The sequence below is a fragment of the Prionailurus viverrinus genome, chromosome A2, assembly GCF_022837055.1.
Source record: "Prionailurus viverrinus isolate Anna chromosome A2, UM_Priviv_1.0, whole genome shotgun sequence".
In the NCBI taxonomy this organism is placed as follows: Eukaryota; Metazoa; Chordata; class Mammalia; order Carnivora; family Felidae; genus Prionailurus; species Prionailurus viverrinus.
Window position 1 is genome coordinate 30740133 of NC_062562.1, and position 17600 is coordinate 30757732.

Here is a 17600-nt window from a genome sequence, read left to right on the forward strand (position 1 = left end):
AAATACTCTTTGTAATTAAGGTCAACCTCTACTTACCATTTTAACATTTTCTTCTGATCATCTTTGTTTTCTTCTCGCAACATAGGATTGTACTTGAAGTAGCTGTTGGGATAGAGGAGAGGGGAAGCAATCATTTATCGATCATCAAATGTATACCAGGCACTGTACAAAATGTATTAAGTAACTCTTCATTGCAAATGAGCGAATTTTCTTGGTCAGATTTAGTTAAGAGGCCTGCTGCCCAAACAGAATGTGTATGTCATAAATAAATAAATAAACAAACATATATATGTATATATAATATGTCACATATATGTCATTTATGTCATATATATTATATATGTAATTTGATATATTTTATATAATTTATATGTATAAGTTGGTAACCTAAAGAATATATATCTGTTGATTTTTATATTGATGAAGCAATGTATGAAATATACAGATGTAAGACCTACATTTCCTATTAGGAGCTCTCTATCCAGATGAGGAAAACCAGTTAAACTCCAGGAGTGAAAACTGCTTAACCTATCAATGCAACATATATAATAAGGTAATCCATAATTAATTACCAAATAGATCCTTCAGATTATAAATGCTGTAGTTTAGAGAAGGAAAAGATTATTGATCTCTGACCCTTGGTTGTGTCCCCTGTAAAATGCAGTTGATACTTACCTCATAGTGAGAAATGAATATGTACGTAGAAGACTTAGTATCTATATTGCCTGTTAGTACACCTTCAATAAATTATAGCTGAACTGTTAATAACAAAAATTAAAAAAAATATTTTGCTACCCAATGCCTCAGTAGGTTAATAAAATACATGTTTATTTCTCATTCAAGTCACCGCTCAGTGTGGGTTTGGCAAGGAGGCTCTTGATTTATCCAGTCACTAAGGGGTTAAGTTTTGTGGTTCTGCCCACCTCTAGGTGCTGGGAGCTCTCTCCATTGTACCAGCAGTGGAGGGTATAAGAGATAGCATCAAAACAGCGGTTTGTTTATTTGTTTACATATTTAAAATTTTTTTTAATGTTCATTTATTTTTTGAGAGAGAGGATGAGACAGAGCAAGAGCAGGGGAGGGTCAGAGAGAGAGGGAGATACAGCATCCGAAGCAGGCTCCAGGCTCTAGGCTCTGAACTGTCAGCACAGAGTCTGATGCGGGGATCAAACTCCCAAACTATGAGATCATGGCCTGAGCCAAAGTTGGACAGTTAATCGACCTTGCCACCCAGGTGCCCCAAAACAAAGTTTATGTGGGTCAATTCTAGAAGTGGAACCCAATGTTTGTCTTCATGTTTTAGGACTCACATAGCTACACCTTACTGCAATGAATATTGGGAAATTTAGCCTAATTGTGTGTTCAGGAAGATGAGAATGTGGATATAGATTAGCATTGGCCATCCTTATCACAAATAATACTTAGAAGGGCTTAATAGAAGAGGAGAGACTTAAAGTAGGTAGAAAGAAGAAAGTAAAAGTTGTAGTAGATTGCCCAGCCGGCCTTTATTTGAGGTGGTATTTAAAAAGGAAGGGTATGGGACGCCTGGGTGGCTCAGTCAGTTAAGCGTCCGACTTCGGCTCAGGTCATGATCTCGCAGTTCGTGAGTTCAAGCCCTGTGTCGGGCTCTGTGCTGACAGCTCAGAGCCTGGAGCCTGCTTCACATTCTGTGTCTCCCTCTCTCTCTGCCCCTTCCCTGCTCATGCTGTGTCTCTCTCTGTCTCAAAAATAAATAAACATTAAAAAAAAAACAAATTTAAAAAGGAAGGGTAGAGGGCGCCTGGGTGGCTCAGTCAGTTAACTGGGTCAAGCATGAACCCTTGATTTTGGCTCAGGTCATGATTTCATGGATCGTGAGGTCAAGCCCCTGAGTTGGGCTCTGCTCTGATAGCAAGGAACCTGCTTGGGATTTTCTCTCTCTCTCTCTCTCTCTCTCTCTCTCCTCCTTTTCCCTCTCTCTCTCTCTGCCCCTACTCTGCTCATGTGCACACACATGTACTCTCTCCCTCTCAAAATAAATAAATAAACTTAAAAAAAAAATAAAGAGGAAGGGTAGGGGAATTAAAAAACCCCGCAAGCATTATTAATAAAAATTACATATTTATCACACTAGCCACTGCTTTGACTGTGAGCCAGTTGGTAGTAACCTCAGGCAAGCCATTTAACTATTTTAGACCTTCATTTCCTCATTTATAAATGTTCTTCATAGTGCTGTGGTGAAGATTACAAAGGGTAGTACATGTAAAGTATTTAGCACAGGGGCCGGCCCAGAATAAACACTCAGTAAAAGTTGTTACTATTATTGGTAGTGTTAATAAGTATGCCTCCAGTGTTAAATACTGGCTAGCTGTTCATTTATTTGACATCTTTCCTAAAGGACAGTGCTAGAGTAGCAAAGAATGATTTGACTAAGTATATTTATGTGGATTTTAGAATTTGATAACCCTACTCCAGTGATAGGAGGTTAATGTCCCCCTGGCAGAATATTGGGGGAGAAACCCTTTCTGTCCCTCTGAGGCTCCCCTCCTCCCTGTCAACACCACAGAATTTTTATTCCTCTATCAAGAGGACAGTAGGAGTCGTGGCCTTGACTTCTCATCCGTCCTTCCCTTTTTTCCTCTATAGGTGGATTTGGCCTGGAAGAGTGAGGGTGGATGCCAGAACAGCTACATATTGCTCAGGCATAATTGCAAGTTCTTAGCAAGGCAGGAGCATCCCACCCCAGGCCCACATTATCTTGAGTGGTTGGGTAGCTGTCAGAGCCTGTGGTTCCACTGAATTCAATTCTATTCAGCAGGCATTTATTAACACTTAAAATATCAGGCCCTGGGGATACAAGGGTGAAATGTTGCAGACCCTGCCTCTAAGACGCCCATTGAGGGACTTAGGTGTGATGACCTGAAGAGGTTTATCGGGGTTTGTTTTGAAGGCTGGATATGAGTTGCTTGGAAGCTAGGAAGGAGAAGTTTCCGGTGGCAGGAACAGAGGTAGGGATTGCTGTGCTGGGTGGCAGGAGAAGGAATGGTTTTAAGCTCCGCTTTGGTATGCAGCTGCCTCACTGTTACCCCTTTAGGGCCTCATCTCACAAGTCTCCATTTTTTCTCTGCTAAAGGAGTGCAGTGAAAGTTCCTACATCATAGAACGGGGAGGATTACGTGAGAGAATGCATGTAAAGGATTTACTGTGTGTTGAAAATGGGCACATAGTAAGTGTTTAGCAATTGTCAGCTACAACTGTTATTGTCATGTGCTTTTGTAATTGACGTACAGATCTACTGACTTGAGCAAGTATTTTGCGCAAAGTGGAGAATTATTGACAACTGTATTATATTTTTGTTTCTCCTTTAGGCTCATGGTGAAATAGTGTACCATAGTTCCAATTGATGGAAAATGGCTTACCCCTCAGCTAAAAAGAGAGTAAGCCCAGTTAACCTCAGCGAAGCCTGGGGAAGTTGGGGCTTGAGATAGGAGAGCCACGCGACCTGAAATGGCAAGGGAAGTGAGGGATAGTTATATGGAAACCTTTCATGAGAAGGGAGGGGCTGAATGTGGATGGAAACCTTCTAGTGCCAGGCACTGTCAGAAAATGGAGGCTGTTTTAGAAGTGCTGAGATTCCATGGGGCGCCTGGGTGGCGCAGTCAGTTAAGCGTCTGACTTCAGCCAGGTCACGATCTCGCGGTCTGTGAGTTCGAGCCCCGCGTCGGGCTCTGGGCTGATGGCTCAGAGCCTGGAGCCTGTTTCCGATTCTGTGTCTCCCTCTCTCTCTGGCCCTCCCCCGTTCGTGCTCTGTCTCTCTCTGTCCCAAAAATAAATAAACGTTGAAAAAAAAAATTAAAAAAAAAAAAGAAGTGCTGAGATACCATGTGCAGATTCACAGAGAATCGAGAAAGCCCTAGTGACTGACTGCAGAGACTAAAATGTACGCATGAAACCGATGCCAGAGGTGTTGGGAGTCCTTACTAGTAAGTGATTTCAGCTTCCTTTTTATTTTTTAATATTTATTTTTTGGAGAGTGAAAGTAGGGCAGGGACAGAGAGAGGGGGACAGAGGACCTGAAACAAGCTCTGTGCTGACAGGCTGACAGCCTGCGAGCCCAGTGCGGGGCTCGAACTCACAAATCATGAGATCATGACCGGAGACGAAGTCGGACACTCAATTGACTGAGCCACTCAGGCGCTCTCTCAGCTCCCTTTTTAGCAGTTATGTTTTCCTATTCTCATTTGGTGTTGAATGGAGTGACCTGGGGCAGACCCTGAAGCTCAGTAGGTGGAAAACTCCAGCTGACCTTTGAAGGGGTGGATACCCAGTAGCACCACTGAAAGTCAGGCTGTGGGGAGTATAGAGTTTCATTCTTAAATTTGTTTTGCCAGGGTGAAAGCCTGTCAGGTTGAAAGCAAGGAAGAGAATGAGTAAACCACATTAATCCATATTTCTGGAGAATTACAGGTGACATGTCATCTGTTTTTAAAATGTTTAGTCTGTGGTGTTTCATATGGGAGATCTTAGAAGAGCCTTAGGATAACAGCATGAGCTCAGGGTCACACGCAAGAGACAGGTGTGTAAGGGAAACAAGTGATACAGCTAGGAGGGAACTTTGAAAAGAACGTGCCCAGTGACAAGGGGCAGCCTGTGACAGCATCAGCCAGTTATACCCACGCAGGAGAGCTGGCCCCAGGGGCCACATTTATTAACTTTCCAAAAGCAAAAGGGAATACGGAATTTTATGTAAACCTTCCCACCTTTTAAGTATTAGCAGCAAATTCCTCTTTCCCCCTAAGATCGCCAAAGAAACAGACAATAAGGTGAACTGTTTTAGGCCTGTGGACTCTGTAGCGAGGGTCAAAGAGCGGAAAGAAAAATATGTAGCCCAGGGGTTAGGCCTTTCAGCTGAACACATGGTCAACTCCAGTGCCAGGCATGGTACCTGGCGTGGAGCACATGCTCAGTACGTTTTTATTGAGTAAATAAATGGAGCAAACCTCTGTTCGTTGTCAGTCTTTCTGTGGGCAGAATGGAGAGACCGGAGCTGGCCTCCCCTTAGCTCTAACTTAGAGAATCGAGTCAGAACTTGCATTGCCGCCCTTGTAGGGCCCTCTCTATCTACCCTCTTCACTTCCCTTTCATGCCCTTGAAGAGGGCACCTAGGGTGAGTAGCTATTCAAGCTCCTACATTTAAGAAGGTTTAAGACATAAAAAGAAGTTTATGCTGTTCTGCTTCAGTACGGGGCCAACTGAGTTTAGCGTGTTTTTCTTTCCTCTATCATGGTTAGTGCATTTTTGTTTAATTTTGACAGACTTGGCGGTATAATAAGTGATCTAGATTATGCCTTAAATTACAGTGAGGCTCTCAGAGTTTTAAAAGTACATAAAAATGTTCTGGAAAATAAGTCATTTTCCCTGTAAAGGTTGATATTGTTCATGTAACAGTGTGGGCTGGTCTCTGTTTAAAGGTAATGAGGGGCACTTGGGTGGCTCAGTGAGTTAAGTGTCCCACTCTTGGTTTTGGCTCAGGCCATAATCTCGTGGTTCAGGAGTTCCAAGCCCCGTATCAGGCTCTGCACTGACAGCATGGTGCCTGCTTGGGATACTCTCTCTCCCCCACTTTCTCTGCCCCTCCCCTGTTCATGTGCATGTGTGCTCTCTCTCTCTCTCTCTCTCTCTCTCTAAATAAACTTAAAAAAAATAAAGGTAATGAGAGGATTTTTCTAAACCCTTGGACATTCCGCAGAATCTTCTTGTACAACAAATGCTGGTGGTATCTGCCCTTTAAAAAACAAAACTTTTGGTTTCCGGCGGGCCTGGACTCCATACCTCACGGCTTGTGCGCCATGGGTGCAGTCTTAGGGGAAGGAAGTGCAGGCCTGGTGTACTCTTCTATCTGGTCGGAGGGAAAGAGAACAATGCAGAAGGACTCTGGCCCACTAGTGCCTTTACACTGGATTGGCTTTGGCTATGCTGCACTGGTTGCTTCTGGTGGGATCATTGGCTTTGCAAAAAGCAGGTAACGTCCAGTCACGGGCTGCTGGGCTTGTTTTTGGAAGTGTAATAGGCCTGGGTGCTTATCAGCTGTCTCAGGATCCGAGGAACATTGGGTTTTCCTAGCTACATCTGGAACCTTAGCTGGCATTATGGGGATGGATGAGATTCTACCACCCTGGGAAATTTCTGCCTGCGGGCCTAATCGAGGGTGCCAGTTTCCTGATGGTCGCCAAACTTGTGTGTTGAATAGACCCCATCAGTAGTGGTCATGTCCGAGCATGGACTCATGAAGATTTTAAAAACTTCCATTATTTTTTAATGTATTAAGAGAAACAAATGCAGCATTTTCACATATTCTGACATTTTACTTAAAAAAAAAAAATGACATTGAACTTTCCAGAAGAAGAAATCATTCACTATCATTATAGCCTTAAAGAGACAGTGGTTTGTAACCCAAGAGCTCCTTATTACAGTTTGATTCTTGTGTGTTGATGTTCTCTCTTCTCTCTGTGACTGTAGGTAAAGCCTCAAGGGGTAAAATGTTAGGTATCAACTTTGGGGACCCCAAAACCCCATGCCCAATCAGAACAGTGTGAAAAAAAATCTCTTCTGAGCTTTAGAGTTTCTGTTCTTTGGCTCATCTTAGAACACAGACCTAATTTGAAATTATGTCAAATGGAATATCAATGAAAAGAAAATTTATCGTAAATAAGAAAAAAAAAAATTTTGATCTTTATTTTTGAGAGAGGGAGGGAGGGGCAGAGAAGGAGAAGGAGACACAGAATCTGAAGCAGGCTCCAGGCTCTGAGCTGTCAGCATAGAGCCCGACGTGGGGCTTGAACTCACGAACTGCGAGATCATGACATGAGCCAAAGTCGGACGCTTAAACGTCTGAGCCACCCAGGGCCCCAATAATAAAAAAATTAAAAAAAAAACAAAAAAAACAACACCAAAACTTTCTACTGTCTTGAACAAGATTATTTTTGTTGCACTTAATCAAGAATCACTTGAACTTTCAGGCTCAGACCAGGGGAGCCATTTACTCTGTAGGTCCAGGGGATTCTTAAAAACACTTAGGGAAGGAAATGCTTTGGGCCTCTGGTGGACCATACCTGGGACAGGAAAGGCCTAGAACCCCTTCCACCCACCTCCCCGCAGACCAGCTTTTTCCCTTTCTTTGCTCTGGAACTTCGTGGGCTCCTGGGTCAGATTTGCTCTGAGCAGCACTTCCATTCTTCTCTTTGCTGACAGGCTTTTTCCTATAGACTGAGAGTACATGGGAGTGGCTTGCAGCCTAGACCCGAGTAGACCCTCCTCATTCTAAACTCTAGTTCCAAGGAGGACAAATAGAAGGCCTTAGTTTGGGTCTTGTGTCCAACTTTGGCCAAAACAGAGGAGTTTGGAGTAGCATAATACAAATATGACTGTCATGGGCTTGAGAAGTACTTAGAAAAAAGGGTCACCATAGGCTAGGCAGCTCCTCTAGAAGAAAGGCATCTGCTATAGTCTTGTACCTGCCCTCCCCCTCCCCCAAAAAAGAGTAAATAAATTTATGCTTCTCAGAAGTTTAGAGGAATTCAAGTTATGTCTTTTTTATTTCCTTTTCTCCCATCTTTAATTGGCTGTCATTTAAAAGAAACATCTGGAGCACCTGGGTAGCTCTGTCTGTTAAGCGCCCGACTTCGGCTCGGGTCATGATCTAATGGTTCATGTGTCTGAGCCCCACATCAAGCTTTGCACTGACAGTGCAGAGTCTGCTTGGGATTCTCTCTCTCCTTCTCTCTCTGCCCCTCCCCCCCTCAGAATAAATAAACTTTAAAAAAATAAAAAGAAAAAGTCTTGTTAAAAATTCTATTCATTGAATGTTACGTAGCAGGTGGTGAATGAATGAAAGCTGTCAAGTTCTATGTTTCTATTCTTAGCAAATGCTTTCCAGTCTACCTTTTAAACAATTTCTCTTTGTCTTTGCAAAACAAAATTAACTTGCTGTTTAGGCAGATTGGTGTACTGGCAAGGGAACTAAAAGAATACCAAAGGCCTCCATTCTAGTTCCAAGTCCAAACCGTTTATTTGCTGGGTAATCTTGAGCAAATTATGACCTCTCTCCGTCTGTTTCCTTACTAGTAAAATGGAGATCATAACAACAGCTCTTTTGAGCACAGTGGTCTCGTGAAGATAAAAAAGGAGGACATATACAAACAAAGGGTAGTTTTCTTCCCCCTATCCCGAGAGAAGTTACTATTTTTAAATGCTTATTTTTAGTAGCTGCCACTACCTTTTTATCTCTTAGAGTCTCCCGTAAAGCATTTTTAAGGTATGCAGGCCAATAAGTGGTGAATTCTTTTAAAGGTAGAAACTATCTTGGGGGCGATTTCGTAGAGTACCCCAAATCTGGTGACTTGCTTGGGTACTTTGGCGATCTGGCTAGATTTCCTGAGGGAAAATGGGAAAATAGTTGACCTAACAACATCCTGTCAAGCACAGAGTTTAACCTGAGGCCAGTGCTGTTCAACCTCCACCTGGTCAGCTCTGAAGCAATCAGTCACCAGGCTGAGTGGTTACTTCTAACAAAACATCTTTATTGGCTGTCTCTATCCTGGTAATTTGTAGCTTCCTTTGAGTGATTTTGCATAGCTGTAAAGTGTTTAGGATGCAAAGAAATGAATGTTGGCTTTTATTGGAAATAAGGCAGAAAAAGAACACTAAAATGGAAATCAGAGAAAAAATTTAAAAGATAGGAGACTAGGAAGGAATTAGGAATCCAGGGAAGGGAACATCTGGCTTATAAAGATTGTAGGAATGGTTACTGAATGATTACATTACTGGGTAACATTTTGTGGGTGAATGAAACAAACTGTTTTTAAAAGGAAGAGGGAAAGGATATGATCCAGGAATAACTTAAAAGCCAATAAAGATAATTATGAATAAATGTTCAAAACATGGCATAGAATTTCAGCCGCTGACTTTTCAAAGATGCTTTATTAGTGTCTCAGACCATAGAAATTTTTAGCTTACTCTCCTAGATTATATGAAAATAAATAAAAATTAAGCAAAGCAACCTTCTTGCCACCCAACTTTGGTATGTAGCTTGTGAGAATTATAGGAAGAGATGTGTGTTAATAGTGAATTTTTCATATGAAAGTAGCCTGCCTTGTGCTTTATACCTTGACAGCATCTGTTCCAAAGCTGTGTCATTACCTGTATTTGCTGCTGTTTCTCTTCTGCTGCATGTCAAACTTGAAAACCAGCTTAATTTCTAATTCTAGATTATTAACCTTCAATCCCTTGACTCCTTAACTCAGTGCTACTCTACAAATTAATTTTAATAGTAGCCACATTCTACTTGAAATTTATATATACACATATTGATGGAGTACATAATTCCTTTGTGCTTTTTAGAAAGATGGCTTAATTGAGTTTTTGTTTTCTGTTTGTACTATTATGAATTGTTTATATAAATTGCTGAGTGATAAAGGATGGAGTGAGCTCTCTAAATAATAATCTCATTCGGTGTGTGTGTGTGTGTGTGTGTGTGTGTGTGTGTGTGTGTGTTTTAAATTTCTGATACTGACAGGTTTCATAAGGGTAGGCTTTCTGAATAACCATTTCAAAAATTAAGTGAAAAGTCATTAGTGGCAAATTACACACAATGATTTTAAGCCTCAGGAGACTAACTCTGTGTACACATTGAATAGTCATTTATTCTTAGTTTGTTGTAAATACAGCCAATTAAATTCACTGTAAAAAAAACCAAAAAACAAAACAAAAACAGAAACAAAAACAAAAGCAAAACAACAACCTGAATTGCATTTGTTGTAAAATTGGTAAAGTGCTCGAATTTTAACACTTTGACATTTCAAAGCACATATAATAATTTTGGAACATCTGGCAACTAATGAGATTGTAGATTTCTGATTAGTTTTATTCTTTGTTTCATCCTTTTCCCCCTTTCTCTTTTTGTAGATCTGAACAGAATTAAGAAGAAAGAACTTCCACAATCATAGCAGATGAAGATCCACTGGTAAATCAATCAGAAATTTTGGCCTGCCCGCCAAGGAAAAGGTAATTAGCTGTCTCAACATAGCTCAGCTGAATGAATGCAGTGCTTCTGATTATAATAGAGTTTGAATTTTACCAAAGAATGATGGTTTTTAAAGTTCAGGGTACCTGTGTAAGATCTCCAGTATAACCTTGAATATGATCTTACTAATATGACATGACTGTGAATTTAAGAGTACAATATTATTAGGTATGTGTTTGTCAAAAGAAAAAGTGCTAAATAACCATCCGCAACTTATAGGAGAACTTTGGAGATAGGAGCATTCCCTGTCCCCCATACATGTCTACTTTTTGCTAGGAATTTGTCCAAAGACATGCTCTTATGTTTCTGTCCAGTTCCACTTTACCTAGCTTCTCTTTTCTTTTCTCCACAAGCAATATAGAGCCAGCTGCTCAGAGCAGGGAAGATCCTAAGCAAAGTGTAAGATAGGCAGGAGTTCTTCAGGCACACTTTCTGGGCCCAGTGCCTTTGCCCAGGTCAGTACAAAAATAGCAGCCACTATTAATTGAGTTTCTCACTACATATTTGCCATTGTGCATTTACTATTTGGGGAAGAAGGTGGTAAGTTTCACATAATGTGAAAAAGAAGAAAAGTTCCTGGAGGAAATGTTTTTTTAAGTTTATTTGTTTATTTTGAGAGAGAGAGCTAGAGAGAGAGACAGCACATGCCTGAGTGAGGGAGAGGCAGAGAGAGAGGGAGAGAGAATCCCAGGCAGGATCCACGTGGTCAGCACAGAGCCTGACATGGGGCTTGAACTCACAAACCCACAGATCATGAGCTGGGCCAAAGTAGAGTCAAACATTTAACTCACTAAGCCACCCAGGCATCCTAGGGAGGAATTTTCATTAAAACAAAACAAGAAAATCCATCTTCCTATCTACTCCTGAAAGGACTGAAGGGGTTTAAGATGCAGTTTAAGATGAGTCATTTAGGGATAAAATTGAACACAGTCCCAACAGGGAAGACCAGAGTTTCAACTTCTGAAATTGATCAGCTTGTATATTTAGGCAACAGACAAATGCAATGCTTCAGTGAAGTTTAGGCAACTATAGCGAAGATGGAAGGAAACACTGTAAACAACACGAACATTCACCTTCAAAGATAACATTTTGAACAAAACAAACAGAAACAGGAACTTCAGGAAGGATGTAGCTTTTTTTTTTTTTTTTTTTTTTAATGTTTCTTTTGAGAGAGACAGAGAGGGAAGGAACAATCCCAAGCAGGCCTCACATTAGGTGCAGAGCCTGATGCGGGACTCGATCCCAGGAACTGTGAGATCATGGCCCAAGCCAAAGTCAAGAGTCGGATGCTTAGCCATCTGAGCCACGCAGGCGCCCTAGGATGTAGCTGTGTGTTTAGAATAAGTGACTGGGCTTTTCTGAAGTCTCTGCCTTCAAAATGGGCCTTTAAAATTTTCTGACCTGAAGCTGAAAAGGCAGACTCCTCACAAAGGATGGTGTTCATTGAGGAATGTCTGAAAAGTGCCAGAGAAGAGAGGAGCAGGGTTTTCCTAGATGGTAGTGAGCACCTGGCAGTGGTGGGATGTGGGGGTTCAGGGGGAGGTAGAGAGAAAACACATTTGACCAAAATGCCAAAGGAGCTGTTTAGCCTGTGATTTTCATTGAGCGTCCACTCTGAGCAGAGGGATTGTTCTTGAGGAGGAAAAGAGAATAGGAGGTGGTTTTCACAGACCACAAGTATGACTTCCTCTTTTTTGAATAGCGTTCAGATGAAAAGACTAATATGATACCAGGAAGTCAGTGACAAAGGGCAGGGAAGGAAGAAGTATAACAAACTCAAGTCTGCCGGAAGAAGTGTGACAAAGTCACGTCCAGACAGGTAGAAGCATGAAATGCACCGGGAGAGCTGTGAGAAACTGTCAAATTCATGGCCAGTGTAAAAGGGCAGCCCCTTTTTAGTGTCAGCTGATTATAGGCCCAATACCTATTCAACAAATGTTTCTTGAGTACCCTCTTGTGTCATGCTGTACTCTCTGGGCATTGGGGATCAGAGGGACAAAAATCTCTGCCACTGTAGCACTTCTTTTTTAATGGAAATAAATAGATAATAGATACAATATAGTAAGTAAATATATTGTACTAGATGGTGATGGTTGGGAAAAGCAGCTTAGGATAATGAGAATCAGGTGTGCTGATGAGGGCTGGAGCTGCAGTGTTAAATAAAGGTGATCAGGGTAGACTTTTTTTTTTTTTGATGTTTGTTTATTTTTGACAGAGGGACAGAGTGTGAGCAGGGGAGGAGCAGAGAGAGAGGGAGACATAGAATCTGAAGCAGGCTCCAGGCTCTGAGCTGTCAGCACAGAGCCTGATGAGGATATCGAGCCCATAGCTGAGAGATCATGACCTGAGCCAAAGTCAGACACTTAACGGACTCACCCAGATGCCCCAAAATACTTGCATATCTTAAACTTACATAATGTTAAATGTCAATTATATTCCAATAAAGCTGGAAAAATGGAAACATTATACAAATTGTATGTTAATAAGAAGTCCCTTTAATTACATTCTTTCACTTCCTGTTCTCCCTAAGTCCAGAGCTACCTCAACTGTTTTCTATGCATAGATTTGTCATTATGATTATTACGGTTTCACAAAAATAGGCACATAGTCTGTAGTATTTTGCATGTTGCTTTTAAAAAATTTATACTTTGGCTGTCTTTCCACTTGTTTCTTTTGGGCTGCTACATTATATGCTGTACTTTCATTTGTAAAAAAGAAAAAAAATGTGAGAAGCAAAAGTGGGGCACCTGGGTGGCTCAGTCACTTAAGCATCCTGATTTTGGCTCAGGTCGTGATCTTACGGGTTTGTGAGATCGAGCCCCCGTGTTAGGCTCTGTGCTGACAGCATAGAGCCTATTTGGGATTCTTTCTCTCCCTCTTTCTCTGCCCTTCCCCTGCTTGCTCATGTGGATGCACTCTCTATCACTCTTTTTCAAAATAAATAAGTAAACTTATTTTAAAAAAGAAGAAAAGCAAAGACCTCTATTACAAAGAGGATGAGGTATCATAAAATATAAGAATAGCTAACACTTAATGAGTACTGACTATGTGACAAGTGCTGTTCTGAACATATTACATAATTGACTCCTGGTAACAACCTTGTAAGTTAGAATACTGTTGGGATACTGTATAGATGAGGGGTACATACCCTTGTGGTCCTCCTTTTACAGAGAAGCTGAGGGAGAGACAAAATGTGTCCTGTTCAGGCCCAGAGTTAGGCAGTGGCAGAAATGGGCTCCGGGACAAGTTTTACCTCCCCCTGATGGTCGTCTCCCACCATCACCTCTTTGTAGGTCTAAACATTCTCATCACTCCCAAAGGACGGTCCTGTTTCTATTAAACAGTAACTCCTCGTTTTCCCCTCCCCTCAGGCCCTGAAAGCCACCCGTCTGTTCTCTGTCTCTGTACATTTTCCTATTCTGGATATTTTACATACATGAAATCATACAGTATGTGGCCTTTTGTGTCTGGCTTCTTTTACTTGGCTTGTGTTTGAGGATCCTCTGTGTTGTAGCATGTACCAGCACTTTACTCCTTTTAATTGCTGAATAATACTCCATTGTGTGTATACATTGATCAGTTGATGGGCCTTTGGGTTGCTCCCACCTTTTGGCTATTTATTGTAAGTAATGCCGTTATGAACATTTGGTGTACAAATATCTGTTTGAGTCCCTGCTTTCAATTCTTTTGAATATATACATCTAGAAATGGAATTAGAGGATCTTATTGTAAATCTGTGTTTAACCTTTTGAGGGACTGCCAAATTGTTTTCCACAGGGGTTGTACCATTTTGCACTCCTACCAGCAATGTACAAGAATTCCATTTTTCTCTCACATCTTTGCCAAGATTGTTTTTTTCTGTTTTGCTTTGATAATAGACATTCTTTTGGTTGGGAATTGGTATCTCACTGTGGATTTTCTAGTATTTCTCTAATGACAAATGATGCTGAATATCTTTTCATTTGCTTCTTGGTTATTTGTGTTGTCTTCTTTGGACAAATGTCTGTGAGATCCTTTGCCAATTTTGAAAATTGGATTATTTGCCTCCTTTTTTTTTTTTTTTTTTGAGTTGTAAGATTTCTTTATACATTCTAAATACAAGTTCGTTATCAAATATGTGATTTGTAAATTTTTTCTCACTGTGGAGTCTTTTTACTTTTTGAGAGTGTCCTTTGAAGCACAAAGGTTTAATGGTTTTGGTGAAGTCCAGCTTATCTCTTTGGCTCTGTTTTTAAGAAATACTTGGTAAGTCAGATTCTAGACTCTAGCTTATTAACCACTGATTTAGGATTGCTGCTCTCTGCTGCCACTCCCCCCAGAAACCATTTGGAAAAATGCTAATACTTTGTGCAAATACCTGTTTTCTGAAGTGGAGAGAGGCAGAGAGCTCTGGAGAGTAGGGAGGGTAGATATCTCACCAGTAGCAATTTGTTTCACTTCGATTTTTTCCTGCTCCTGAAGTTCCTTCACTTGGACCAGTGTGGTGGGGAGGAGGCTGTGATCAAAGTCTCTGGGTCCTGTAGGTTTTACATGGATCAAAATAGAGGCTAAACTAGGTTAAGTAGGTTAAAATGTCAGAAACTTTGCCTTCTGTCCTAGATTGTAGCATTTAAAATCAGAATGTCCATGGGATGTAGTAATTGTGTGTTTCTAGGAAGAAAGGTTTAGGGACTGTCACATCTAGAGGGTCATTTGGGTTAAGGTCTCCCCTTTTATATGAGAAAATATGTGTTTGGGGTAGGATTTGAAGACAGAAAACTACATTCATTCATTCACTCACATGTTTAGTGGAAAATAGTTAAGTCTGCATGCCATTTATCTCTACCAAGGAGAGGAACATTTTATTTTGGAGGTGGATGGGGGATTAAAGCCTTTGTGGAATAGTCTGTCCTTTGGGAAAGAAGCAGTACAAACCCCGATGGCTGTAGGATCAGGGTGTACACAACAATGGGGAAAAGCAAGGGGGTCATGTTGGTGAGGTCTAGGACTTTTCTCAGAACTGGAACTTTGCTGGGGGAAGGGGGAAGAAAGTTGTGTTGTTCCTTCCCTCTTGTACTAACACACCTGCACTGTTGGTCCTGGAGTGTAGCCTTAAGGCGTTTTGCTGACGAGCTTTGGGACCTGGCCACCACATATCTTATGGTAGGTAGATTCCAAGTTCCCAATGACACGCTTAGGTTGGGAATGCAGACAGTCGATCCCTGGGAAAAGTAAGCATATATCTCATTGCTACCTTGCTTTCAGAACCCATACTCTTAACCCCAGTCCATGAAGTCCTGTGATTTAGAGGTGGGGATGAGTTCTCATGGGCTTAGTGTGAGGGATCAGGAAAGCTTTTGTTAAAGAAAAGGGATTTGAGGAAGGACTTGGCTAAACAGTAGGATTTAAGCCAAGGGAGGGAAAGTATTATAAATAGAGTGACCTTTATGAACAAAGCTTGGGGGCTGCCGTCTGGAGTGGGGAGCGTGTTTGAAGCTATCACTTGGTCATTTTGGCTGAATTGTAGAGTACCTGCTGGAGGGAACTCTGTGGGCATGGTGGCGTGGGACCAACTCTAGAGGACCCTGAGTGCTAGGAGAGAAGTTTTTACTGAATTCAGTGGTCAGTGGGGAGCCCCTAAAACTGTTAGAGCAAGAACTGACATAAAACTAAAGCCATTCTTCATTCTGCAAGACTGGTGTGATGGTATAGCATGGGTAGGTTAAAATTGGGGCTTTCCATGTGACAGCCTAAAAATGGCTAACGGTGCTTTTGTACTATGAGCTCTCCTGATACTCCTCATGAAGCAGATAACTCCTGTTTTACTAATTTTATAGATGATGAAACTGGTACAGAGAGGTTAAATATGTAACTCCCCAGAGTTACATAGCTAGTACGTGGTAGAACGGGGATTCAGCCTGGGCAGGTCAGCTCTAGAACTCCTGTTCTTAACTGGTGGTAACACTTACAGTCACTTCAGTGAAACACTGAACACTGCAACAGTACAAAGAAGACATAGGAAATTATTTTTAACAGTGTGTTTAATCTTTGCATTTTATTGCATCTGAGGCAGTGCACCAGAACTTTATATAGTCAGCCTCTCTTTATAGCTAAACGCTGGTCTGACTTTTTCCATTTTTTTCCCATAACTTTTTCCCCCTCTATTCTTGTTTTTCTTTTCTTTTTTTTTTTTTTTCTTAAAGCCACTTAAAGGCTTTAAGTGAAGATTTTAAATCAAGTTTGTTAGTAGTTTAAATTTGCAGGCCAGTATTAAATCCCTAGAAACACTTGATCTGTATTCAAAGTTAAAACTTATTACTTTGTATTTTTAAATCTTTCTCTTCCTTCAAACAGTCTGGTATTAGTGGTGAATGTTTCTTTGGGAGAATTCATCCGTAGCTACACACATGTGATTAAGAAAACAAACTCAGTATTCAAAATTTTGCGCGTCTTGGCAAATGACACAGCTTGTAGAATGAATACGTGTACAGGTTAAGTCTTTAAAAAGATAATTGCCCTCATCTTTAAATTTCCACCTTTGCAACCATCCTTATTATTTCTGATTTTGCACTTGATTGTCAGGAATGCCAGCCACTGAGCTGAATCCAATTTCCTCCTTCCACTGTTCTCCCCCTGCTGGAATAGAGGTATTCATGACAGGCTTTAAGGATTTCACTAGAGGGAGCACAGTTAAAGGGTTCTTGCCTGCCAACCTCACATGCAGAAGAGAGCCCTGGCTCTGGAGAAGAAAGAGGGAGAGAGAGAGGTGTGGTCAGAGGAGGGAGAGAGGATATGAATTAAGGCTCAGCCAATTTTAAGAGAAATAAACCAAAACCAAAATACTCCTAATTCAGGGGATCTGAGTTTCTTGTTTCTCAAATGACTGCAGTCCTTTGGGGTTGATAATGGAGAATCTCTGTTACCAACCCTGTAATTTGCACAGATAAATATACCGTGGTTCCTGGTTTTCAAGTTTATTAAGATGTTGTAGTGGGACCAGTGGGGATTTTTTCCAAATAAAAAGGAGGTTGTGTGGGCTCTTGCATCTTAGAGGTTTTGGACAGTTTCAGCCATTTTACATTAAACCAGATTTAAAGACTGGAAAAGATCAACTTTTATTTTTGCCACTTAGTGATGCCTTTGGCCTTTGAACAAAGCATTTTACAAGTGGATCTGCTGTGCGAAGAATACTTTTTGTAAAAAGAGACCTTGTTACCCTTGGCACCTACTGGGAACGTCCCTAAATTTGGATGGTGAAGTCAGGCCATATTTTAAATGCATCCCTGGAAGAGATGAAATGTTCAGAATTTGGCAGCATTTCGCCTCTGACGGCCTAGTTCTTAAGCCACATACAGTCTAATTGGTGGTGACAGCCTTTTGCATAAGAGCATTTTGATGAATTAAATTATTTCCAGTACTTCTTATTCTTCTCATGTCGTCAGCAAAATTGCTATGTTGTGTTTACCTTGTGCCTACCAGGTACAATGTGTTAGGCAATAAGGAAATGTTTGATCAATTGAGTCCTCATTAGTCAAACCTTATAAAACATAGCATTTATCTA

General features: G+C 41.0%; 1 protein-coding gene and 1 pseudogene across 5 annotated transcripts in view; both read left to right on the forward strand.

Annotated features, from left to right (window-relative positions):
- ATXN7 (ataxin 7) overlaps positions 1-17600 on the forward strand; it is a 142755-nt gene that overhangs the window by 25935 nt on the left and 99220 nt on the right. For 3 of the 5 annotated variants that reach the window (XM_047850272.1, XM_047850275.1, XM_047850276.1), the window contains exon 2: positions 9943-10041. The gene's annotated coding sequence lies outside the window, so the exon portion shown is untranslated. Of the gene's footprint in view, positions 1-528; positions 554-3183; positions 3206-9942; positions 10042-17600 lie in introns of those variants that run through there. The other 2 variants (XM_047850273.1, XM_047850274.1) reach the window with 2 other exon arrangements.
- Positions 5800-6353, forward strand: LOC125160853 (transmembrane protein 14C-like; annotated as a pseudogene).